Raw genomic sequence first — 25,565 nt, 5'->3', positions numbered from 1 at the left:
TCATCATGAGGCTTGTTTGCTTTGGGCTATCTTGAGTTAATTTTGAAAGGTGTGATAGAATACCAGATCCACCCCTATGAAACTGAGAGTGTGACATGCTAGACATAACATAGGGAGGGGCAATTCAAACTTCTCATGTAACTCTGTCAGTGCACATTAACCTATTCAACAATAACTTCTTTTTCTTCTGCAATTTTAGGTGGAGACAGCCATTGTGACAATATTTTCTCTTTGTGATGTGCTTCATTGTCCCCTAGGGTGGAAGACACCATTAGCTTTATTTGTATTCTAACAATAGCAGTTAGGTAGAAATTGAAATTGGGTTCTTCAGAAACAGACTTAATCATCTTTATTTTTGGTAGAACTCTAGAGTATCATGAGCACTTAATTAATTAGTTTATGAAAATAAGTCACTGCCTTGTAGAGTTGTAGATTCTTTGGGAGTAGGTTTATCTCATTCAATTCAGTATGGAATTATTTAATGCCTTAAAATTTTGTGCTATGATTTTTTGGTGGCCTGGATAAAGAAGTTTTTTCTAATGTCTGACACTTTCATGGACAAAGTCATGAACAATATCTAGATCACTAAATATTAATGAAAAATCCTCAATTTCATAAATAATATTACTCTTAATCTATGAAGAAAACTCAATCCCAAATTGTAAAAAATTCACTGAATATTTATGGGTGGAATGGATCATGATAGATACGATGGAAAAACATCACGTGGAAAAGATGAATGCCGCTGATTGTTTTTTCTTAAGAAATGATGATACATTCAATGGACTGTGATGCATGGTAGAGCGAGAGCCTTGGAGGGCAGAGAGGCAGGATGGTGGACCCTGTTGAATGGAAGAAGGGAGGAGAACTTTAGCAACTCTAGCACAGCTTTTGTCAAAGTGTATTCTACAGAATACATGATTAAATACTAGATTCTTGAAGATATTACTTCCTAGATCCTTTTGTGTGATGGTAATTATTACTCTTCACAACCAGACTCCAAGATATAGCAATACAATACTCAAATATTTTTGACCCTTGAATTTTTCCTTCAATATTTCTTTTTATGTTTTAATATTTTTTATTAAAAGACTTCAATTTAAAGCCCCTGTAAGGTATCCTTCAATTCATTATTATTTTATTTGTTTGTTTTTGAAGGAATATTTAATAAGGTATACAACATATACTTTTCCAATATATATTATTATATTATAGAAGCTAACATCCTGTGCATTGGGTGAAAATGTCCTGCTTTATGTGTATACACTGAGTACAATTTTAAAAATACTGTAAAAAAATTTAAAAAAAATACTGTAATTATAATTTCAGATTTTGGAATTTGAATAGGTGGTGCCAGTGTTTTATTTTACTTTGAACATAAATTTAACTTCAAGTGGCAGAGGAAACAAAAACATGTAATGAGACTACATTTCAGTGATATGTCATTGAATAGGAAAACTAAAAAAGCTTACTGCCACCAAAACAAACAAACAAGCCTAGTATTTTAGGCATGCCTGTGTTCTATTTTCCTCCAGGTAATATTTTGGGAAAATTATACTTTAAAAGAACCAGCCCTTTGAAGACAGAAAACTGTACTTGAAGAACAATTAAAATAAATAACAAAAAAAAAGAAAGCAAAGAATCAGCCCTTACAAACAGAGCAGCTACTATTTCCAAAAATAAAATCCAATATCTAGATTCCCAAAACTTATAAAACTAAATGAAAATTTCTGCTCAAGTCAGTTTCACATCACAGGGAATAATCTATAACTAATTTCAGCAGGCAAATCCCAATTCTAGAGACTACTACTGTTATTCTCAACTCATGTTGACAATTGCCTTATTGCTAAACTGTACAAGATACATTTTCTTTGGCAACTTTTCATACTATCAACAAACACAACTAGACAACTATAAAAGTTTGGATTGACTTAATATTTCAAAAATTTCAAAACTTCATTATAATTACTTAAATGCAATTTTTATAGAAGCTAGAATAAGGAAGTCTGTAAACATGCCTAATGTTACTATAACAGACAACAAAAAAAGTTGATAAATAATCATTACTAAAAGCTTTTCAGTTGTATGTACAAGTACATAATTCTATTCATACACCAGTGGAAATATTACAATATTAGCTCCAATTTCTCTACCAGACTTCCTGTGGTAAAAGGCAAGTTAAATGTAGAAACTAACATCTGGGTATCTGGCGAATGTTTCTGGAAGGTTGTTTCCTGTGGATTCAAAATGGCCTAAATTAACAAGATTATAATATGAATTCCTACCACAATGCCATATAAAATTAAAGTATATTGATAACTTAGTAATTTATAATTTTGTTCTATGGAAGAAGCCTATTTTGGAGGCTTGGCACAATATTATCAAGGAGTTTAAACAAAAAGCTCAAGTCCAGCTGTATAACTAAGAAATCTTCTCTATATGTAGCAAAATCACAAACTTAAATTATAAACAGCTTCCACTAATTATTATCACTGAAAAATTTACACAAAGTACATTAAAACAGATGTGGCAGAAAGTGCCCTGAAGCCACAGTCACATTATAAAGATAACTGATGAAATTTAGGCAGCAAAAATTCAAATAGGCATATATACAGACAGTTGTTTGCAATCTTTCATGAGTAAGATATAGAAAATGATTGACTTCAATAATTTTATGCACAGTTTGTATATAATTTAAAATAAGTAAAACTCAGAGAGAAAGAAGGAGCTACTACCTTTTGCAACAACATGGATGGAACTGGAAAGCATTATGCTGAGTGAAATAGGCCAGGTGCTGAAAGACAAATACCATATGATCTACCTTTAACAGGAAGCTAAACAACAAAACAAACAAGCGAAGAGAAAAAAACAAAGACACTGAAATAGAGAACAAGGGGATAGTGACCAGAGGGGAGAAGGAAGGGAAGTTATGGGGAAAAAGGGGGAGGGATTTGGAGGAACAAATAGGAAGGACACAGGGAGGAGAACTAAGGGGGTTGGAAATGGGAGGGAGGTGGGGAGCAAGGGGCAGGGGAGGCTGGGATGGGAAAAATAGACGAAAAACTGTACTTGAAAAATAACTAAATAAAATTAATTATAAAAAAAATAAGTAAAACTCAAAATTTTCTATGTAAAACCATAATAAAGTCAAATAAAATACTAAGTAACAGTCTTGCAAACTGGTTTCTCTTAGGAGAATAATAACTGAGTGCAGTTAGTCTCAGAAATGCCCTCTTCCTGATCACTCATTTTTGTTTGAACTGAAAGGACATCCGCCAGCATATATTTTGGAATTTCTGAATCTTTGACTTTCAAGGCATGACAAACATTCTCCACTTTGGCTGGACTGTTTTTCAAGGTATACAACTTCTTAGAAAATAAAGTCCAGTATTGCCAGTGAGTGAAAACCCATCATAAATCTGAGGAAACCTGGCTCACTCTAACAGAGGTGTCAGTGCTCCCATTCCCCACACTGTTGATGCACATCTGCACTAACTCTCTAGATAAATCCCCCACTCCCGGAAGTAATCAATAGGTATGATTTTTCAGTCTCCGGGAGCCAAACTGCTCTTCCTGAGCATCAGAGGAGGGGGTCTTATTTTCTTTCCCATGTCTTCTGTTGTAAATACCAATTGTTTATTCATTTCATCCCTACAAAGTGATCCTATTTTGATAAAGTGGTGAGAAGAGATGGCCTCCACATACTCCTGCAGCGCCGCAGTATGGGCCCCATGGAACTCATGCATGTCTTCTACAGCTCCTGGGCCATCTGCAGTATCTTTTGTTTGACACCATCCAGTTCAATTTCTTGATTCAGTCAATATTTCTTGCACATCAGCAGCATTTGTAATCCTATGATGCGGAGAAATTGTCCTTTTACTTTCTACAGTTATATCCTAATCGAATTTTACAACTCTCATATTTGTCACGTCTCGAATCAAGTTTCTGCTGAAATGATTTGAAGGCCAACTTCAAAGGTGCAGATGAATTAACATCCTTCCATTCTCTTTCCTGGTTATGTGGGAAATTGTCATGCTTCCTTTTCCTGAACCCTCCTGGTCCATCTTTGTTGCTCATGTCGCCACGACCTATGGGCCTCTGAGTCTGAGGAATGCGTAAGGTGGAGGCAGGAGAGCCAACCCAGGAGTGCTTTCCATGCTGGCATCATGGATACATTGGTGGTAAGCACCAGCCAGCACCCACTCAAGCCAAGAAATATTTCTCGATACAAGTCTTCTACAAAAATTAACCTTGGGCTAGGTGATTAAGAAGTACAAATTGGTGGTTACAAAATAGTCATGGGGGTGTAAAGCACAGTGGGAGTATAGTCTGCAAGATTGTAATAACTATGTATGGTGTCAGGTGGGTACTTGAAATATCAGGAAGATAACTTTTTAAAAATTGTGGTTCATTTTAAATTTTTTCCTGGATGTTTCAGGGAGATAACTTTGGGAAGTATATGGTTGTCTAACTATTATGCTATCCACCTGAAATTAATCCAAAATAATAATGACTGTAAAGAGTAATTAAAAATAAAATTTTAAAAATTTACCTTGGGAAATCACCTTCTACTGACCTTAATTTGGAGATGCAAGGCTGGAGGCTAGAAAAAGAACATTTGCATTAGATAATATGAGAAAGATTAAAGATCTAAGCTAGAGTGGGGATGCTGGGGAAAAATGATAACGATTCCACAGGTATTTTAAGGAGTAGAATGAATAGACTTCAGAGATTAATTAGCAAGATATTCATATGGCAGAGCTTAGCAGGCAGGGAGAAATGCAGGACTATAAGTGAAATTTGGGAGTAATTCACATAGAAATAAACACATGCTGTTGCCAGGCTTGATGAAGTTGCAGTGAGAATCTGTGTAAGGTGAGAAAAGAAGGGGATTCTATCTTCAACTTTGGACGTCTGCCTACTTGGAGGGATCAAACAAAGGGAAAATGCAAAACTGCAAAAATGCATAGAGTAAAATGTGCATATAATGAAGAATTGGGGCAATGGGATTAATGTTAAGGAAGAGTTCCAAGTTTTTAATTTGATTAGTATGGGATGGGAGAAAGACTAAAAAGATAGTTTTAGGGTTTAGGAAGGTGGGCATTAGTATTGTTAGAATTAGACTCTAGCTGGCAAAACTTCAAGGAGTAAAACAAAGATAATGAATACAAACTATTTTTTTTCAGAGTAAATAAAAATTCCTGAGGAAAGCACTGGGTTGAAAAATAAGTTTTTATTTTTACCTCTTTTTGTTTTTATTTCTGTTTTTATTTTGGTGGTAAGATTTTACTAAGTCTATGTGCTAAGAAGAAGCCTTTGAAGAGGGAGACACTGGAGTTATAGACGATGTAAAATAGATGTAAAACGCAAAGTCATTACAATTCTGATTGAGAATTGATTATGAGTTCCATGTTTAGTGAATGCAATTTGTATACAGAAATTAAAAATAAATATTGGATTGGGTACCTGTTATATACAAGAAAACAAGAAAGTAGCACTGAAGACCAATTTTGTTTACTTAAAAAGTTAACTAAGCCTCTTCTAATTTCTGGATGTTTAAATGGACAATCAATATAACCTATTCACCCATAATTTGAAAACAAAAAACAAAAAAAGGGATTTTAAAAGCTCCACAGCAGGAGAAAAATAGTAGATCTCATGGAAGATATCACAAACTTTCATCTACTTAAATAGCTATAATTATTTGGGCATTTATGTGTAAGTACTCTACTACATGATGTAAAAGACATTATTATAAAACAGGACCCATATTCAAAATCTTATAATTAACATGGTGAGACAATTAAGACCAGTATATAATACCACTGTGAATCTGGCACTTAGCAAAATGCCAGCCTCTATTTTTTGGAACATAGCTTGGAATCAACAGGTGGCAAAAAAATTTTATATAAGAAAAAATATCTGCTACAAAGCTGGAGTACTTTATTTCATAAAAATAATCTTGGATCTTGTTAATTTTATTATCTATTATTATATTGCCGAGAAGTCTGTATAATTGGACTTCTTCATTAGTATGAGGGCATAAAATTTAGAATTCTAAAATTTAGATAAATTGTAGTTCAGGCTCTCCTCCTAGAGAGTATTTCTTTCTAATTCTGGCAGACACTTAGGGTGGGAGCAGATTGCTCTAATCCAATTTAGTTACTGACCCTCTCGAACCCATGAGACTATTTCTTAGTTTAAGACTAGAGGAAGAACCTCAACTCCAATTAGGATTTGGCTCATTTGTGGCCTGATATCAGTTTTATGAGAATTAGTTTATTTCTCACATGTCCTTAATTCTTGAGTATAAACCTTCAAAATTACATTTGGAAGACTAGATAAGCAAGCATTCTTTCTCTTTGGTAGACTTCAAACTCCAGTACTTAAGGACTTAGGTAAATCATCCTATAACACCAAAAAAAGCCCCAAATTAGAAACAAAAAAAAATGTTTGTTCTCTGAAAATAGTGAAGGAGTTGTTATAAGAAAGTTTGCACCTGAAAGCATGTGATTAAGAAAATTATATGATTGGGATAGGTATTGGAGTCATATTTATATAAGAAAAAAGGAAAATATTGTGAGAATAATCAACAAAAGTTCTGAAGGGGAGAAGCCTCTTATATGAAGCATACAGTATAGTAGAACTTGGACAAGTAAGAAAAATATGAAATTTATACTTGTTTAAATCATTTTATTTATGAAAAAAGAATCATTTTAATATTTCAAAACATTATGTCTATAAGTGTTTGAGATATAAATTACCATATAGTAGTTGAAGTCTTAAGGTCTATCTTTTTTAGTGATCAATCAAATTTGGCACATTCTCTAACTTTCATTTCTGCTCTGACCTGAATATAAGACTGGCATGCTGAAGTTAATTACACTCAGCTCGTTTTCTGACTTTTGATTCATTATTTGAGTTGAATAAGTCAAAATGTTAAAAGCGGGCAGGGAGTTCTGAGAAATGAAACTGAAAACATGCTGAAATGGAGTCAGAATGGACTGAGGTCCAATTTTACTATATTTATTTTCATATATTTGGAAAAGCATAAAAATTTAGTATCTATTTTTCTTTAATCTATTTTCCTCACTGTTTATCATAGTGAGGCTAACAATGTGTCAGACTTATGTCTGACCAGAGGCAGATATGCGGGTGCTGATGGAGAATGTGACCCACCAACATATAAATGTGCATCTGTTACTAAAGAATATTAGTGAGACTTCCAAAACACAGGCCAGTTTCTATATGTTTTTTGTATCATAAAGAAACAAAGTAACATATTTATGATTGTGTAATCAATAAGTTAGTAAGTGAATTTTTAGTATAACTGCAAAACAGCTGAGGGACAACCGCATAAGGCAATTTACACATATAACTGGTTGCTGTAGGCAGAACAACTTAATCAGTTCACGTTCACATCCAATGGGACTGTGTTATCGAATTGGAATCAGTGCTGTTTAACAATTAGAATAATGATTAAAAGCAGTTCCTGATGAAGAAATCTGTAACACATGGGACATTATTCCTATTTATCCAAAACTACTTAAGACAGTTTGCTAGGACCTGGTGGGATGACTTGAAGTATTGCCTTAGTGATTTGTTTAAAATGAGATGGGAACCTAAAAGAAATGCAACAACCATAATTTTAAGTCATTTTTCTCTAGGTCAACCCTGAAATGTTTTAAAAGACAGATGATTGTGTGTGTGTATGTCTTAGCTTATTCAGATGGGGAGCATTTGGACAAGAATAAAAGTTTTTGTAAAACCAAGATTTCTATTAATAGATAAGAGACTGCAAATGCATAACTTTGGAGTAGCTTTTCACAAATTAGTTCTAATAATTGATGTGAATATTGTGTTGCTATTGCTATTCTTATGTTTAATACTGGTGATACAAATTTATCCAAGTTCTAATATCTTCTTGCACTTGTTATGCTTCACCCCAGAGAACAAAAGTTAACTTTTTTTTTGAAATACTTATCTTTAGATTGGTCATGCCTATCACATGAAGCATTGTATCCATTCTCTTCAAAACCTCCCATTTTATCCCACTGGCAATGGATAACACAATATGGAACCTATGCAAACAAAAACTCTAGAAACCAAATTCTCCCCAATGTTAACAATGCTTCCCCTAGGGCATAGTGAGAAGGGTCTCATTCACCTTCTCTCCCTGTTGTAGCTAGACACAGGAAGCCAGTAAACCACCAGCAATGGAGTTTCCTAAAAGCCACTTCACTTTAGTTATAACTAAGCTCCTTCCAGCAAGCAAACCAGAAACTCTAGTCTGATTATAGAATTGCCTACACATGGGGGCCCCACTTTTACACAGTACTAAATTGTGTAATGGCACCAAAGGCTCCTTAACAAACTAACAACATTATAAAGAAAAGTCAGCTAAAAATCTTAGAGTTTCTGATTGAAGCAAAAGTTGAATTGCCATTTCAATTTTTCCCCTCAAAAAATCATGCAATTAATCTGAATGGATATTTTTTGGAAAAAAAACAAAACCAACAACCTCTGTTATTCAAGTAATTGCTAGGGAAGATGACTAGAGCATTTTAAAAAAATTACTAAAGCTGATGCATTTAAAAACTTTTACTTTTGAGGCCACTCAGGACTGGATATTCTTTTTAAAAAAATTATTTTATTGTTGTTCTAGTACAGTTGTCTGCATTTACCCCCCACAACTTCCCCACCCCACCTCAGCCATCCCTTCCTCCCTCCCCTGATTCTACTCCTGTTCGGTTTTGTCTGTGTGTCCTTTATAAGTTCCTTAAAACCCTCATCCTTCCGCCCCCCCCATGATTTCCTTCCACCTCCCCTCTAATTACTGTCAGATTGTTCTTAATTCTAATGTCTCTGGTTATATTTTCCTTGCTTGTTTGTTTTGTTGATTAGGTTCCAGTGAAAGGTGAGATCATATAGTATTTGTTCTTCACTGCTAGTCTTATTTCACTTAGCATAATGCGCTCCACTTCCATCCATGCTGTTACAAAGGGTAGGAGCTCCTTCTTTCTTTCCTCTATGTAGTATTTCATTGTGTAAATGTACCACAGTTTTTTGATCCATTCATTTACTGATGGGCACTTAGGTTGCTTCTGGCACTTGGCTCTTATAAATTGTGCTGCTATGAACATTAGGATGCATAGGTTCTTTTGGATTGGTGTTTTAGGGCTCTTAGGGTATAATCCCAGCAGTGGAACTGCCAGGTCAAAAGGCAGTTCTATTTTTCATTTTCTGAGGCAATTCCATACTGTTTTCCACAGTGGCTGCAACAGTCTGCATTCCCACCAACAGTGCACTAGGGTTCCCTTTTCTCCACATTGTCTCCAACACATGTTGTTTGTTGCTTTGTTTATGATTCCCACACTCACCTGTGTGAAGTGGCATTTCACTGTGATTTCAATTTGCATCTCTATGATGGCTAGTGATACTAAGCATTTTTTCATATGTCTCTGGGCCCTCTGTTTGTCCTTGTAGAAGTATCTGTTCAAGTCTTTTGCTGATTTTTTAATTGAGTTGTTTCTCTTCCTGGAGTGGATTTGTGTGAGTTCTTTATATATTTTGGAGACCAAACCCTTGTCTGAAGTATCATTGGCAAATATATTTTCCCATATAGTTGATTCTCTTTTCATTTTAATGCTGTTTTCTTTAGCCATGTAGAAGCTTTTTAATTTGATGAGATCCCATTTGCTTATTTTTTTCTTTGCGTCTCTTACTCTAGGGGACATAGTGGTGAAAATACTGCTGCATGGGATGTCTGAAGTTTTTCTGACTGTGTTCTCCTCTAGGACTTTAATGATGTCACAACTTATATTTAAGTCTTTTATCCACTTGAATTTATTTTTGTGTATGGTGTAAATTGGTGATTGCATTTCATTTTTTCTCATGTAGCTGTCCAGATCTCTCAATACCATTTGTTGAAGAGGCTATTTTTACTACACTTGATGCTTGTGCCTTCTTTGTTGAATATTAATTTACCATAGAGACTTGGGTTTATTTCTGGGCTGTCTATTCTGTTCCATTTGTCTATGTGTTTGTTCTTATGCAAGTACCAGGCTGTTTTGATTACAATTGCCTTATAATACATTTTGTTATCAGGTATTGTGAGCCCTCCCACATTGTTCTTCTTTCTCAAAATTCCTGCAGCTATTCGGGGTCATTTATGGTTTCATATAAGGTTTTGAAATGTTTGTTCTATATTTGTGAAATGCATCACTGGTACTTTAATAAAGATTGTGTTGAATCTATAAATTGCTTTGGGTAATATGGACATTTTGATGATGTTAATTCTTCCAGTCCATGAGCATGGTACATGCTTCCATTTGTTTTTGTCTTGCTTAATTTCTTTCTTCACCATATATACAACATATATGTTGTATACTTTTCTGAATACAGGTCTTTTACCTCCTTGGTTAGGTTTACTCCTAGGAAATTTATTTTTCTTGTTGCTATATCAAATGGGATTTCCGTTTCTGATATTTCATTGTTGGTGTACAAAAAATGCCTTTGATTTCTGAATATTGACTTTGGATCCCATTGTTTTGCCAAATTCACTTATTAGGTCGAGTTGTTTTTCATAGGAGTCTATAGGATTTTCCATGTACACTATCATGCTATCTGCAAACAATGACAGTTTTGCTTCCTCTTTTCCAATTTGGACACTTTTTATTTATTGTTCTTGTCTCATTATTGTGGCTAGGGGTTCCAATACCATATTAAATAAAAGTGGTTAAAGCAGACATCCTTGTCTTGTTCCTAGTATTATTTTTGTTTTTGCTCATTGAGTATGATGTCAGCTGCAGGTCTCTTATATATTGTCTTTATTATGTTGAGGAATGCTCTCTCTGTTTCCACTTTGCTAAGTGTTTTTTATCATAAATGGGTGCTGTACCTTATCTAATGCGTTTTCCGCATCTATTGATATAATCATGTAATTTTTGTCTTTCATTTTGTTTATGTAAAGTATTATGTTTATCAATTTGTGAATAGTGTACCATCTTTGCATCCCTGGGATGAATCCCACTTGATCGTGGTGTATGATTTTTTCAATATATTGCTTGATGCAGTTTGCTAATATCTTGTGGAGAAATTTAGAATATATGTTCATCAGTGATACTGGCCTAAAGTTTTATTTCTTTGTTGTGTTTTTATCTGGTTTTGGAGTTAGGATGATACTGGATTCATAAAAAGAGTTTGGGAGACTTCCATCTTCTTGGATTTTTTGGAATAGTCTGTGAAGGATAGGGGTTAGATCCTCCTTAAATGCTTTGTAACATTCTCCTGTGAAATCATCCCATCCAGGACTTTTGTGTGTTGGGAGTTTCTTGATTACTGCTTCAATTTTGTCAGTTGTTATTGGTCTGTTCAGGCTTTCTGCTTCTTCACTGAGTTTTGGAAGATTATATTTTTCTAGAAGTTTGTCCATTTTACCTAGATTTTCAAATTTCTTGGCAAATTTCTTCATAGTAATTTCTTACAATCTTTTGTATTCCTGTGGTGTCAGTTGTAATCTCTCCTCTTTCATTTCTTTTTTATTTTTTTAATTTTTAAGTATATTTTATTGATTATATTATTACAGTTGTCCTAGTTTTTTTCCTCTTTGCTCCCCTCTACCTCGTACCCCCCTTCCCTCCAGCAGTCACCCCCCTAGTTTATGTCCATGGGTCGTACATGTACCATATTTTGCTGTGTATAATGCACACCTCCATTTTAGTGTTGCCCATGTACGATGCATATCCTTATTTTTCCCTCAAAATTTTGAGCAAAAATGTGCACATTATACATGGAAAAATATGGTAAGTTCCTCAGCTTCTCCTTTTCCTATCCTATTCTTAACACTCCCCTATTTTGTACCTACCCATTATGTTTCTTAATCCCTGTACCTTTTCTCCCATTCTATCCCTCCTCCTCCTAACTGATAACCCTTCCAATGATCTTTATGTCATTTCTGATTGTGTTTATTTGGGTCCTTGCTCTTTTTTTAAATTGATGAGCTTGCTTAAAGGCTTGTCAATTTTGTTTATCTTTTCAAAAAAACAGTTCCTAAATTCACTGATCCTTAAAATTGTGCTTTTAGTCTCTGTCTTGTATAATTCTTCTCTGATCTTGGTTATTTCCTTCCTTCTACTTGCTCTGGGTTGTCTTAATTGTTGTTCTTCAAGTTCTTGTAGGTGTAGAGTTAGGTTGTTTATTTGAAATGTTTTTATCTTTTTTAGGTAGGCTTGTATCGCTATGAACTTCCCTCTTGGGACTGCCTTTGGTGTGTCCCATAAGTTTTGTGTTGTTGTGAGTTCATTTTCATTTATTTCCAGAAACTTTTTGATTTCTTCCTTAATCTCATTCTTGACCCATTCATTGTTTAATAGCATGCTATTCCATTTCCATGTGTTTGAGTATTTTTGAGTTCTTTCCTTGTGGTTGGTTTCTATTTAATTCAAATAAAAAATGTGCAAAGGACTTAAATAGACACTTCTCCAAAGAGGACATACACATGATCAATAGTCATATGAAAAGATTTCAATGTCAGTAGTCATCAGAGAAATGAAAATTAAAACCACAATGAGATATCACCTTATACCTGTCAGAATGGCTACCATGAATAAATCAACAAAAAACAAGTGCTAGTGAGGTTATGGAGAAAAGAAAACCCATATGCAGTGTGGTAGAAATTCAGATTGGTACAGCACTGTGGAAAGCAGTATGGAGTTACCTCAAAAAAATTAAAAATGAAACTGCCTTAAGACCCAGAAATTCTACTTCTGGGAATTTATCCTAAGGAACTTGAAACGGTAATTCAAAAGAATACATGCACCTTTGCATTCATTGCAGCATCATTTACAATAGTCAAAATTAGAAGCAGCTAAAGTGTCCATAAATAGATGAGTGGATAAAAAAGTCATGATAGGTTTATACAATGGAATACTATTCAGCCTTTAAAAAAAGAAAATGGTATCCTTTGCAATAGCATGGGTGGACCGGGAGAGCATTATGCTAAGTAAAATAAGCCAGACAGAGAAAGAGAAGTACTATGTGATTTCACTCACATATAGGATCTAAGGAACAAACTAAACTAAGAAACAAATTAGAAATATGCTCTTTGAGAACAGACTGATAGCTGTCAGAGGGAAGGGGAATGGCAGGGCTGAATGAAAATGGTCAAGGGATTAAGCAGAAACAAAATCTCATAGACGCAGACAACAGTATGGTGATTACTAGAGGAAAAGGGGCAGGAGGAATAGAAGAGAGTAAAGGGGGATAAATGGTCCTGGAAGGAGGCTTGACTTGGGGTGGCGAACACACAGTACAATGTACAGATGATGTGTTATAGAATTGTACCCCTGAAACCCATGTGTTAACCAATGCCACTCTAATAAATTCAATAAAAAGTAAAAACAAAACAAAAGAAAAAACTGAGCTATGAATGTTAAAGAAATCACAAAGTCAGCAATCTAACCCAAATAGGCTTTTCTTCATTTAACCAGCTTTTAAAGTCAGTTCAATTGCGTCAACATAAATTTTATTTATCTAAAGTTCCCTATTTCTTGGATGTAGGTCTTTGCCTTTCACAACTTCAAATACTTCTATCCAGTAAAGCCATCATTTAGAATGAAAGGGTAGATAAAGCGATTCCCAGATAAAGTTAAAGGAGTTCATCATTACCAAGCCTTTCTTTGAAATGTTAAAGGGACTTCTCTAAGAAATAGAAGATGAAAAAAAACTACGAACAGTAAAATGACAACAAACTCACAACTATCAACAACTGAACCTAAAAAACAAAAACTAAGTGAATAGAACAGGAACAGAACCAGAGAAATGAAGATCACATGGAGGGAGGGTTTTCAGTGGGGAGTAGGAGGGAAAGAATGGGGGGAAAGGTACAGAGAATAAAAGGCATAATTGGAGGCATAAAATAGATGGGGAGAGATAAAAATGGTAGAGGAAACAGAGAAGTCAAAGAACTTATATGTACCACCCATGGACATGAACTAAGGCAGGGAATGCTAGAGGGTTGAGGGGTTCAGGGAAGAGGAGGGAAAAAGGAGAGGAAATTTTGAGAAAACTGTAACAGCATAATCAATAAAATATACTTAAAAAAATTAAGTTCTCTATTTCTTGCCAAGTCCCTTCCAGGAAGGGCAGGAGCTAAATGATAGCCAGCATGACTTCAACCAGCAGCACAGATACCTTGTGAAGATTAGGGATTCAGAGTAGTCATATAAGCAAGGAAACCAGCCAGTGCTGCACCTTTATTAATAAATAAAGAAAGAAAAATGGATATATCAGATTACAGCAGCACTTTCAATGGGAGCATTTACATCATATTGCAAAATATCTAATATCCTTACACCTCCCATTCAGTTATTTTGTGTATAGAGAGACCATTTACCTGCCTTACTGAGGAATCAAATGCTTAGTTGGTATTAGTTCCTCACCCCTACTCCTTGCTTGGGTCAGATTTATATAAATATGTAAAATCAACCTTTTAGGTAAGGCAAGAAAAAGTAAAAATATTATTGTACAGAGAATTATACATATGAATCATAGTCTGCTTTGGCACGTAAAAGTGACATAGATCATAATCTGAAATTTCACATGCAGTTGACGTGATTCATATTCCATGATTCCCATCTAGTTTTTCTTTGTCATTCAGTTTGTATCCAACACTTGAGAACTGATACTAACATTTCAGAAAAAAAGGCTGCCTACTTTTGACTTCCAGGATCTGTTCCACTTGAAAGATTCTTTTACGTTCTACTTTGAGATATTTATTTGTTTAGAGTACAGTAGTAATGAAAGGACACTGTTTAAGTGTGTTTTAAGATATTTGCAGTTATTTATAGAGTTAGAAAAACTAAATTATAGAAAATATCCAATGTTGTAAAATTATAAATGTATGTGTAACACTGCATTTCAATTAGGATATTAATAATGCTACACAATTAAAAATGAATAAGAGGCAAAATATATTTCTAAAATATCTTAGTGGACAATATTTTTATTCCTGAGAACAAAGGATGAATGTTAAAACATAGAAAGTTTTCATAAAAGGGAATTTTGAAAATAATATTAAAAAGTATATAATTTAATATATTGCATATGATATCTTTTATATTCTAAAAAGCAAGTAATCAATAATCGTATCATTGTATCTGAAAAAGAAAAAAAAAAGCTCGTGCATTCTATTTGGAAAAACTCAGGCAACAAGATGAGACAGATTTGCTTCAGGTGATATGCTTCAACCAGAGTGGCAAACCTTTCTTTCACCTTGTTGCTCCAAAAAGCAAAATCATCCTGCTTTCTGTGCTGCCTATGTCTGTCGGTGCCTTTCTCCTGGATATCTGCCATATAAACCAAAAGTGCTGATCCACTAATACTGCTCTGTTGATACCTCATTACCCTAGAGCAGTGGGGAGATAAATGACTGCTTATAACCACTATTTTCTAATAATATTAAAATGAAAAGGTATTAGAGGTGTTTTTTCATTTAAGAGTCTGTTTTTTTCTGGATCAGATACAGTAAACAAGAATTCAACACATGCAGAAATATGCAATTTAAAATTTTATGTTGCATTTCGTTGAAATGTTAACTGAATAATATTGCTTTGGCACATATGTTATATTCATGTCAATATGTTTCATATGCTAAAAAGATCTGTGCAAGAGTGCCTAGCCTTCCCTGTTTACAAAAGAATTAAACAGCTGTGTAAGTTGATAGAAGTGGAGAGAAATTTAATTAAGAAAGTTCTAGGACCAGTTCAGATTGCTCAACCACACTTATCTAAGAAGTCTTGTGGTTTAATACAGAAAATAAAATATGAGGATAATATTCACCAGATGATACAATTGAGGGAGAAGAGCCATTTAGTCGAACTGTGTGTCAGAGGGGTATTTTTGTTCCTTTCTCTTTTTTAAAGCTACGTTTAATTTCTTAATTAGGTTCTTTTGTTAGACTCCCCAATAGGTTAAACTGATTAATAATAAAAGAAGACACTAAGTTACACTGAAAGTTATAAAATGAGTATTTGACTGCTAGAATAATCCTGAGTCTTCCTCTAATGTCACATTCCAGCCCAGATTCTTAAATCAATGGCTAGATTTAAGACTGTATGAATAGTCCCAGCAATGCAGAAAAAGTCAGCTAGGAATATGGTAGGATAATGCCCTGGTAACTTCTTACTGAAGTTACTCCTTTGCATAGTTCCAAATTCAAATTTGGCAGTATAATATCCTAAAATTTTCATTGTCGTATTTTGACCAACACATGTCTTTCTTTTCTTCCTCTCTCATCTTAGAAAATTTATTCTGTCAATATCTTAGTAAAATGATTCACAGCAGAGAGGGAATTTATCAAATATTTTTCTACAAATATTTTAAAAAGTCTTCTGTACTATCAAAAAAATGACATTTAACTACATTTACTTGTGCCTATGTATTGCAAAGATAAAATTATTTGCATTGTAAATTATATTGGATTTTTAGAAATTTACCTCAAATATATAAATGAAATAAAATGTATGTTGTATTCATGTTACAAGCATTGTTGTTTTATCCTGAATAGTAAAAGAAATATTAGATAATTGCCTTTTTCATAAGTACTCCTGAATATGTAATATGCATACTGCTATGTGAGGTGTGTCTTTATAAATAAAAACTATTCAGACATATTGAAGGGGAAAAGCAGCATCCCAGATCTGAATAGCCATGTATTTTTTATAATCCCATAAGATAGGATTTCCTAGCTGTTATATCCTTTTTATTTTTCTGAGGTGATCTTGGAAATGGAGTGTTTGGGATTTTCAGTTTATCCTGATATAAGCCAATCCATTCCTGCTTAGAATACTTTAGGTTTATATCTGTAGGTTTAATTACTAGATTCTTGAATAAAAGTTGTGTTATCAAATTCTAAAAAATGATGACAAGATAACTCTAAATAGGACTTTATTTGATATTATTAACAATATATCTCATAAATTAACCACTTTCTATTGTTTGGATTGGAAAAAGTAAAAATGGAAGATTTTTAAAAAATTTTATTTATTTTTAGAGAAGAGGAAGCGAGGAAGAAAGAGAGGGGAATAAACATTGATGTGTGAGAGATACATCTATTGGTTGGCTCTTGTACACCCCCAATTGGGGACATGGCCAGCAACCCAGGCATGTGCCTTGACTGGGAATCGAACCAGAGACCTTTCAGTTCACAGGCTGGCATTCAATCCACTGAGCCACACCAGCCAGAGCAAGACTGAAAAATTTAATGAATGCTATTAGTGGGATATTGACAGTCTGCATTTTTGTCATGGTCAAATATTGAGAAACTAATATATTAATAGCAGTGATAAACATACATGGGTAGTGGTTCTTGTGTTTATAATTATAAACATTAATCCAAATATGAATCATATGGTTTATGTTTCTAAGTTTTAAAACATGAATTTATAAAAGTACAGATATGTTTTGTTTTTATTTGCAGTAAAGAATTTCATTCTATAAATAAAACTGATAGGAAATAATTTATCACTTTTAAACACATGGATTAAAATATTGCCATATACAGTGATTGGGGCTTGTTCTGAAAATCAATTACTTCAGTGATTGGGGAGAAAAGCCCAATGAGGAAATCTTGAGGTGAAAACTGACAACACTCATATACAACAATGAAAAACCTTTTAAGGATGAAGAGATTGTAATGTGTATAGGACTTGTAGGTACATTAGTATAGAACATTCAGGAGCCAGTAAATTTTTTCATGCTGTCAGAGTATTCAACGGTACATATGAGCTGTCGTACTTCAGTCATCAACATCCAAAAAAGCTTAGCATTTTACAAAACAACTTTCCTATAGAAACAATTCAACTTCATACTAACAGACATATGGATACTAACAGATAAAGTAAAATAGCAGTTGCCAGCTTCTGGATTTTTACTGTCTTTCTTCTACCTCCCTTTTGACCTGGGCTCAGTAGTCTATGGTACCAATATCCTTTTTTTTCCTTTTGCTAAATCAGGGAGAGGGTGAAGGAGAGGGAGAGGGAATCAGAAAAGTCAAGATACTACAGGGCAAATGGGTATGTGGTTCTCAAAATTCCTTTTATCATTTTGGCTTCTACTGCCTTTGAGATTTACTATGAGTCTATCTGGGAAAAGAGAAGCAGAAAAAAACTATTGAGAAAGTGTGTACCCTTACCATGTTATGCCCTCACAGGACAGAAACTCTAGAACCATCTTCTTTCACTCATGAAGTAGAAATAATCTATGCATTTATTAAACAAAAGAAAACTCTATCAATTTTACTATCCTTACCTCCTTTACCCTCTCACTAACACATTTTGATAGATAAGATTTTGGTTTCTCTGATGCTTAAAGTGGAGTTAATTCTGTTTTGCAATTCTGAATTCAAAACCAGCAATATTAGGTTGGTTGAGCTACATTTATTAATTCTATAATCCTTTATATATATTTTAAATATATTTTATTAGTTATACTATGATGGTTGTCCCAATTTCTCCCCCTTGTCCCTTTCCACCCAGCACCCCCCACCCCCACTCAGGCAATTCCCACAAATTGTTCATGTCTTTGGGTGATGCATATAACTTCTTCAGTCACTCTATTTCTTATACTGTTCTTAACATCCCCTCCTCTATTCTGTACTGACCAATTAGTACTTCTTAATCCCTGCACCTTTTCTCCCTATTCTCTCCCTATCCTCTCCCAGTTTATAACCTTCCAAATGGTCTCCATATCTATGATTCTCTCCCTGTTCTGCTTGTTTGCTTAGTTTGTTATTTATTTATTTTTTACATTCAGTTGTTGGTAGTTGTGAATTTATTTCCATTTTAATGTCCATAATTTTGATCTTCTTCTTTTTCTTATAGAACTCCCTTTAACATTTCATATAACAATGGCTTGGTGATGATGAATGCCTTTAGTTTTACCTTGTCTGGGAAGCACTTTATCTATTCTTCAAATCCAAATGATAGCTTTGCTAGATAGAGTAATCTAGGTTGTAGGTCCTTGTTTTTCATCACTTTGAATACTTCTTGCCAGTCCCCTTCTAACATACAAAGTTTCTCTTAACAAATCAGCTGACACTCTTTGAAATAAAGAACAAACTGACACTAACTAGAGGGGAGGTGGAAGGGGATAATGGAGGGAAAAGTGGGAAGGGTCATCAAGGAACATGTATAAAGGACCCATGGACAAAGTCAAAGGTGGGTAGGATCCAGGGTGGGAGGTGGGGATGGTTAGGGTGGATGGGAATGGTGGGTGGGGGAGGAAATGGAGACAATTATATTTGAATGACAGCAAAAGAGAGGGAGAGAGAGAGCAAAAAAAAGAAATCTGATGACAGTCATTCGAATTTATGAGAATATCTGCCTTTATCTTGCTGCTTTTAAGATACTCTGTCTTTAACTTTTGTCATTTTAATTATGATGTGACTTCTTTTGGTCTCCTTTGTGTCCAACTTGTTTGGGACTCTCTGTGCCTCCTGAACTTACATGTCTATTTCCTTCACCTTTTTTTCCATTATTTTTTCAGATAAGTTTTCAATTTCTTGCTCTTCCTCTTCTTTTTCTGGCATCCTTATGCTTCAGATGTTGCTACATTTGGAGATGTCCCAGAGGTGCCTTAGTCTATCCTTGTTTTTTAAAAATTCTTCTTGCTGTTCTGCTTGAATGATTTTTTCTTGCTTTTGTTCCAAATTATTGATTTAATATTTAGCTTTATCCCCTCCACTGTTGGTTCCCTGTAGATTTTTATTTATTTCACTTAATGTAACCTTCATTTCTGCCTGGGTCTTTTTTATTCGATTGAAATACACAGCGAGTGCCTGGAGCATCCTGAAAACTAGTATTTTGAACTTTGCATCTGATACTTTTCCTATCTCCATTTTGTTTATTTCTTTTTTTTTGAGTTTTGATCTGTTCTTTCATTGGGGCCCCATTTCTTTGCTCAATGTGGCAGCCTCCCTGTTTTTGTTTCTGTGTAGTAGGTAGGAATGCTTTGACTCCCTAAGTAGTGTGGCTTACTGTAGAAAAGCTCACCTATAAGATGTATGGGGTGGAGCCTTAGGTAATCACCAGGGTGGGGGAACTATGTCTCGTCTCTGGGGCTGTATGGGAGGAGGGCACGGAGAGGAGACAATGTCACCGCATGGCCTCTGGAGTTTTGCCCAGGAGGAAGCTGTCTCCCGGCAGTCACCCTGTTTCCAATCACTTCACATTTTCTCTATATGCCATTGGTGTCCTTCCAGCTGTAGCCCTGGTGCTGAATCTCAGAGGGGAATGGGTCTGTGTAAGTCCTAACACTGTTGTGGACCCTTTAGGAGGAGTTTCCCAATAATCATGTAGTTTCTTCTACCATCCCAAAGAACACTGGTTGTTACAGTTAAAATTATGGACACTTATCTTCATGGCACTCAAACCCTGGGCTGGGTGGTTTGATGTGGGGCTGGAATCCCTTGCTACCAAAGTATCCCTCCAGATTTGTATCTACCACATATGAATGTGGGACCACTCTCTGCGCCACTCGCCACTCTGTGTCTCTGCACCTCTCTGTGCCTCCCCACCTCTCTGCACCTCTTTGTGCATCTCTTTGTCTCTGCCCCTCCTGCCCATCTGGATGAATGGGGCTTCCTTGGCTGTCACACTTCCGTACAGCTTGATTTTCTGATGGATCTGAATATATGTTTTATAGTCTAGTTGTAATTGTTGCTGTAGTTGTGTGAGGAACCAGAACATGTTTACCTATGCCTCCCTCTTGACCAGAAGTCTAATTCATTACATTTTATAGGAATCTTTCCTATATTCTTAAAATACAATTGTATATACACTAAAATAATTAACATGTTTCATTTTTCCAATTATATCACCCTTCCTTCTAAGATAATTTTTTTCATACTTGTAGTCTTTTCATTGCAGTATGCCTTTATAATACCAGCACTAAAGGATAAAGCATGCAGGTAAAATTCCTCCATGAAGATTCCAATACCATTCTGTGTATATATATAAAAAACTAATACTATATCTGACAGGGGACACAGAATGATGAGAAATGAGAACATTTATGTAAAAGTGTGTCATTGGAATATATGCACTACCTGTTCCCGGGTACCTAGAGACAAGCAACACACAGTTCTCATCTTCAAAGAGCATAAAGTCCATAAGAAAGACAGATAAGAAATGTAACTACTAACTACTCAAAATATGGTCTGAAGACAACATCTGGTCATTATCTGAGACCACGTTAAAACTGTGCAATATCAGGTTATACCCCAGACCTACTGGGGCAGAACATGAATTTTCACAGAATCTCTCCATGATTTGTATGCACGTTAAAGTTTAAGAAACATCCTCTGGTTCAAACCTGAGTCATGTTACTGCCATAAACTTACAATAAACAAAGAGATTGGGAAGTTTGAAGATGGAAGGTGGTATGATGGAATGGAAAATTCCTGGTGCCTGCACTTACTTTATTCTTTGAACAGAGGAGATATTACCAGTCAGACCACTTTTACTAGCATAAAAATAAATGTTTTCATAGAAATTTTGTTTTTGAATATTTTGGTTTATACATCATTTGGAAAAATAGGCATAATATTGTTGACAATGTCAGATTGATGGAAATATGATGATATAAATCTATATTAAAAAGAATTTCTTTTTAAATATATTTTATTGGGGTGAAACTGACCAACAAAATTATACAGGTTACAAGTGAGTCATGCCACAACACAGCCTGTGAATATTGTATTGTATGTTCCCCACCCCAAGTCAAATTTCCATTCGTCATCATTTATTTCCCCTAAACCCTCCTCCACCACCCTCAACTATACCTCCCTCTGAGAATTGTCACACTGTTGTCCATGTCTGTGGGGTTTTTTTCAATTTTTTTCTCAGTCCTTCTATCCCCTCACTTCCTATGCCCCACCTCAAAAAGCTGTCAAATTGTCCACTATATGTGACTCTGTCACTATTTTCCTTGTTTGTTCATTAGATTCCACATATGAGTAAAACCATATGGTACTTGTTTTTCTCTGACTGGCTCATTTCTCCCAGCATAATGTTCTCCAGGTCCACACTGTGCAGAGTAAGATTTCTTTTTGTATGGCTGAGTAGTATTCCATTGTGTGTGTACCACAGATGTTTTATCCACTCTTCTACTGATGGACACTCAGGCTGCTTGCAAACTTTAGCTATTGCAAATAACACTGTAATCAATATAAGGATGCATATATTCTTTTGAATAGATTAAAGACTTAAATGTTAGAGTTAAAACCATAAAAATCCTAGAAGAAATCATAAGGACCTTGTTCATTACATATCCCCTTGGGCAAGAGAAACAAAAAAAATTAAAAAATGAAAATAGCAAACTAAAAGTTTTTGCATGGCAAATGAAACCATCAAAAAAAAAAAAAAGAAAAAAGAAAAGACAACCCCCTAAATGGGAGAATATGTTCACTGATACATCTGATAAGGGGTTAATATCCAAAATTTATAAAGAACTTATAAAACTCTGCAACAACAACAATCAATCCAATTAAAAAAATAGGCAAAAGACCTGAATAGACACTGCTCCAAAGAGGACATATGGATGGCCAACAGACATATAAAAAAGAAGCTCAATGTCACTAATCATCAGAGAAATGCAAATTAAAACCACAATGAGATATCACCTCATATCTGTGAGAATGGCCATAATCAACAAAACAACAAACAACAAGTGTTAGGGAGGATGTGGAGAAAAGGGAACCCTAGTGCACTGTTGTTGAATATAGATTGGTGCAGCACTGTGGAAAGCAGTATAGAGTTAACTCAAAAAAAGTTTTAAAAATGGAACTACCTTATGACTCAGTGATTTCTCTTCTGGAAATTTATCTGAAAAAGCACAGAAGTTTTACTTTTTATTTTATCCATTTCAAGGTTTGCAGAAGCATGAATGACCATGGTGGCAGTGACAACATAGGAAACTTTTCTGAATCAAGATTCCAACTGAGACCACATCAGTAGAGCCAGCTTACATGAAGATCATTTAGAAATGGAGGCAGTTAAAGTCATTTTCATTTTCTTTGCAGTTTTAAGCAATATGGGAACTAAGAAGGTCACCATGTTTTGATCAGGCCTAATTTATGCAAATCAATACCTCCACCACTCTCTTTCTGCCTCTTCCCTTTGACTCTCCATTCAGGATTCTGTGAACATGTTGACTGTGACCAGGAGTCACCTGAGCAATTGACTATTTTCTACTTTGTCTTTACATGTTATATTGGTGTGCTTGAATGTTATTTCTTCCACATTGAAGATCAAATAAAGATACCTTCTGAAATGTTTTTTTTATGTATGTGACTGTGTACAAATATATGAGTAAATGACATACTAGAATCATACATAAGGACTGAGAAAAACATGTGTGATATTAATTCATGATTGTATGATTAAGACAGAGATACAAAAGTTTAAAAAGACTTTACATCACAGGGTGTGTAGAGATACTAAATTATTTTAAAATAATTCTTTCTTTGTAATTAGAGAAATAAAATTTATTTATTTATTTATTTATTTTCTCATTGTTCAATTACAGTTGTCCTAATTTTTCACCATTGATCTCCCCTGCCTTGCCCACCCTCCACTCCCCCAGTCAATCCCCAACCTGTTGTCCATACCATGGGTCCTTTATACATGTTCCTTCCCTGTTATCTCTTCCCTCCCTCCCCTCTGGTCACTGTCAGTTTGTTCCTTATTTTCATGCCTTTGGTTCTATTTTGCTCATTTGTTTTATTCATTAGGCTCTACTTATAGGTAAGATCATATGTATTTGTCTTTCACAGCCTGCTTTATTTCATTTAGCATAATGCTCTCCAGTTCCATTCATGCTGTTGCAAAGGGTAGGAGTTCATTATTTATTTCTGTTAAATAGTATTCCATTGTGTAAATATGCCACAGTTTTTTTATCCACTCATTTACTGATGGGCACTTAAGCTGTGTCCAAAACTTGGCTATTGAAAATAATGCTATGAACATTTTCTTTTTAACATGTCATATTTGCTTCTGGTGTACCTCAAAAGGCAAGAATATTTTGGGATATAATTGTTATGATCTGGAGCCAAATTAGAAAAATAAATTGTTACAAAGAAAAAGCTTAATATTTGGAGTTTGATTCAGTTATTTTATTAATTATTACTTGATTTAGTAAAGGATAGGCATTTTTAGCTTTTGCATCTCTTTTTTTCTTTCTTAAAATTATGTTTTATTGATTATGCTATTACAGTTGTCCCAATTTTCCCTCTTAGTCCCCCTCCACCCAGCACCCTCCGCTCCCTCAGGCAATTCCCACACTATTGTTCCTGTCCATGAGTCATGTGTATAAGTTTCTTGGTTACTCCATTTTCCATACTGTGCTTTATATCACCATGGCTATTTGATAACTACCTATTTGTACTACTTAATCCCCTCACTTCTACACCCCCTTCCTATCTGACACCCATCAAAGTGCTCTCCATATCCGTGATTCTGTCTCTGTTCTTCTTGTTTGCATAGTTTGTTTTTTAGACTCAATTGTTGATATATATATTTATTGCCATTTTATTCTTCATAGTTTGATCTTCTTTTTCTCAAATATATCCCTTTAACTGTGCATATAATAATGGTTTAGTGATAATGAACTTCTTTAGATTTTTCTTGTCTGGGGAGGTCTTTATCTGTCCTTCAATTCTAAATGATATCTTTGCTGGGTAGAGCAAGGACCTATCTTTGCTAGGTCCTTGCTTTTCATGACTGAATATTTCTTGCCAATCCCTTCTAGTCTGCAGTTTCTTTTGAGAAATCAGCTGGAAGTCTTATGGGAACTCTCTTGTAGGTAACTAACCTTTTTTCTCTTGCTGCTTTTAAGATTTTTATCTTTACAGACATCTCTGTATCTTTAACATTTGGCATATTAATTATGATGTGTTGTTGAGTGGACCTCTTTGCATCCATATTGTTTGGGACTCTCTATGCTTCATGGATTTGCATGTCTATTTCCTTCACCAAATTAGGAAAGTTTTCTTTCAGTATTTTTTCAAAAAGATTTTTCACTTTCTTGCTCTTTCTCTTCTTCTTCTGGCTCCCCTATGATGTGAATATTGGAATGCTTGAAGTTATGCTAGAGGTTGCTTACAATATCCTCATTTATTTGGATTCATTTTTTCTCTTATTGTTCTGATAACCATAGTTGTTTTTTTCTTTCTTATGTTCTAAATCATTGGTTTGAATCTTGACTTCATCTACTCTATGGTTACTTCCCTGTAACTTGTTCTTTTTTTTCAATTAGGGTATCCTTTGTTTCTGACTAAGTTTTTTATGCTATTCAGATACTTACTAAGTTCCTTGAGCATCCTTACAACCAATGTTTTGAACTCTGCACCTTATAGATTGCTTATCTCCATTTCATTTTGTTCTTTTTCTGGAGTTTTGATCTATTCTTTCATTGGGGCCATGTTCTTTGTCACTTCATTCTGGCAGCCTCCCTGTGTTTGTTTCTATGTGTTACATACAGCTGCTATGACTCCCTGTCTTGATATC

At 34.7% G+C, this 25,565-nt stretch overlaps 1 pseudogene; it reads right to left on the bottom strand.

The window, feature by feature from the left end:
• Positions 1-3,189: 3,189 nt before the first annotated feature.
• LOC119062511 (translin-associated protein X-like) lies at positions 3,190-4,077 on the bottom strand (annotated as a pseudogene).
• Positions 4,078-25,565: the final 21,488 nt, after the last annotated feature.

This window comes from Artibeus jamaicensis, unplaced genomic scaffold (genome assembly GCF_021234435.1).
Source record: "Artibeus jamaicensis isolate MK-2021 breed Jamaican fruit bat unplaced genomic scaffold, CSHL_Jam_final contig_588, whole genome shotgun sequence".
In the NCBI taxonomy this organism is placed as follows: domain Eukaryota; kingdom Metazoa; phylum Chordata; class Mammalia; order Chiroptera; family Phyllostomidae; genus Artibeus; species Artibeus jamaicensis.
Note: the sequence above shows the minus strand (reverse complement) of the source record. Positions and strands in the feature narration are given on the sequence as shown.